The 2,560-nt window shown below is 32.5% G+C and overlaps 1 pseudogene; it reads right to left on the bottom strand.

The window, feature by feature from the left end:
- Positions 1 to 1,957, bottom strand: part of LOC105133854 (probable terpene synthase 6) — a 7,109-nt pseudogene extending 5,152 nt beyond the window's left edge.
- Between the last annotated feature and the right edge of the window lie 603 nt (positions 1,958 to 2,560).

Below are 2,560 nucleotides of genomic sequence, written 5' to 3'. Positions count from 1 at the left end.
TTGATCAATAGCATTCATGCTGCATCTGAAAATTAAGACAGAAAATTCCATTTCCTTTCCTGAACGCCTTTGTATCGACTTCTTTGTTTATGAAAGATTTAGAAGAGAAAGACAGACCATGAGGTAACAAGAAACAAACCTTTCAATTGCATTAGTAAAATGTTGTATTTCTTCGAAAGATGCATATGCATCATATGTATCATCTACCAGTGATACAATTTTTAAATATTTCGTGACCATCATCCGAGAGAAAGCATATTGAGGCTCGAAATGGACTCCATTTGCCCAGACATAGATCTCTACAATTCTATCTCTTGCATATGGAAACTCCTCAGCAAAATTTAAATCATTCCACCACCTAAAATGTAAATAGCAACGGAGTAAAGAAATTTCACTAGAAACATAGTCTGATATCTCTCTCTAACTTAAACAAAAAGTTACCTCGAGAGAATGGATAGCTCTTGTCGATGCAGTAGCTGAACTCGATTGAAATCTATCTTGGCAAACTTGAGTAGAGTGTCATTCCGAGACTCCTCTTCTTTGTAGAAAGAGATGTATTCTCTAGCCTCTATTCTTGGTAAGCCTTTGTGAAAGGGCCGGATCAAAGCATTCCTAATATGGTCCCCTAGACGTGGGCTTGATTGCATAGCCGAAGACTCCAGGTTTGCCTTTGTGAAAACTAGGGCATCATCCAGTATCTGTTCACCATGCACACTTAGAAACGAAGCTTCATACAAACTCAGGATGCCTTTAACATCGTCGATGATTGTTTTCTTAAACTCTCCATTGGTGTCCTTGAACTTGTTGAACACAACTGATTAATAAAAGCATACTACACATTTTAGCCATTTTCAAAAGATGTTTGTGAATTATGAGCGATTATTTCTTGTAAGTGAAAGAAAGATTTACCAGAGTTTAAATTACTGCTAATTATGTATTCTCCAAAGTCAATTACAAGTTGTAAGAACAAATATACTGCATTCTTTTTTCGAGTCACATTACAGAAACAAAAATTGTCATTTCGGTGTACTTATAGGAAGAAGTAGTTTCAGGTATTAGTCTAAAGATTAAAACTTAGAAAATTACAGAGGATAAACTTCTTTGATACAAACCAGCCTCTGTACTTCATTAAAAATTTCGAAGGCTATAAGGATGCACTCACCACAAAGCATTTTGAATCCATGCTGTCTCAATACTCGAAATAGAAGTGACACAGTGTAGAGATCAAAGTCATGCTTATCGAGAAGATTAGGAAGGTCATCAAAAATTTCTTTGAGGCTGTTTTCAATCTCGTCGTCAAAATGATATGACACACAAACCCGACATAACAGATTAATGAATTCAATATGTTCCAGCGGATCCCTTTTGGATGCCATCAGCATGTCCTTCACATTTTCCTTCAAGTCTTCTACTTGTCGGCTGTATGATTCGAATTCCTGCCGTGAAATATTCAGTTAATATAAATTGATAGCATTGAGTAATCCTTAATATGTTTTTTTCTACTCTATTGATAATGTTTTTATTTATAGTGTTTTACTCAATAAAAAATGAAGTCTCTGTTTAAAGTAAAAGTAATCAGCAGCCAGACAAAAGTATATAATTAAAATAAAGAGAGAGAAGTGATATATAATTAAAATAAAATAGAAAAACAATTGTGAAACATCAGATTATAATCTTAGTGCAGAATTGGATGATAGATCCCACTAATCTAAAAGCTTATATACAGTTTCTGAAACTTTTTTTGTTATTTGCTATACACACAGAAGAGAAGTAGTATACCGTTTGTGGGAAGGAAAATGAAGCGAAGCTACAACCCCACAAGCTTGGTGGGAAATCTGCCTTTCGACGAGAATTGTTTTGTTGATCGGTGTTTTCCATTTTCTTGAATGAAATAAAGACTAGTACTTTGATACTCGAGTACCTAAATCATCATCAAAGGAATGCTATTTATAGGGAAATGGCATGACGTTGTGTACTGCTAAGATGATATAATTTTAATGCTGAATGTGTTTACATTATTTTTTATTTGTAAATATATTAAAATAATATTTTTTTTTATTTTTTAAATTTATCTTTTATATATATATATATATTAAAAATACTTAAAAACACAAAAAAAATATTTAAAACAAAAAAATTGAATTTTAACAAAAACAAAATTCAACCTAAATAGGATCACAGCTAAAACATTTGTATTAGGACTTAACTTTTTAAGTGTGTTCTGAAAGAAAAATAATAAATCATTAGATGTAAATATTAAAAAAAAAAAAAGAAACGTGCAAAAGAGAGGGGGAAAGAGACGAGGGAATAAGTATGGAAACAAAAATATGCAAGTAAAATCACTTTCTCTATTTCAGCACCGTAACAACTCTGTTCCACTCGTCCAAACAAAAATATATTATAAAGTATTTTAGGGTTTGGTCTAATGATAGAAAAGACTTGTTTCCTTTTATTGTATTTGAATTCGAACCCTAGCGTGCATGCTTATCATCTTTACGATATCTTACATGTCTACTGGGTTTGCAGGGTATTTAATGGGCTATAGGGATTAGTCGTGGTA

Source organism: Populus euphratica, unplaced genomic scaffold (genome assembly GCF_000495115.2).
Source record: "Populus euphratica unplaced genomic scaffold, PopEup_1.0 scaffold54.1, whole genome shotgun sequence".
Lineage (NCBI taxonomy): Eukaryota > Viridiplantae > Streptophyta > Magnoliopsida > Malpighiales > Salicaceae > Populus > Populus euphratica.
Note: the sequence above shows the minus strand (reverse complement) of the source record. Positions and strands in the feature narration are given on the sequence as shown.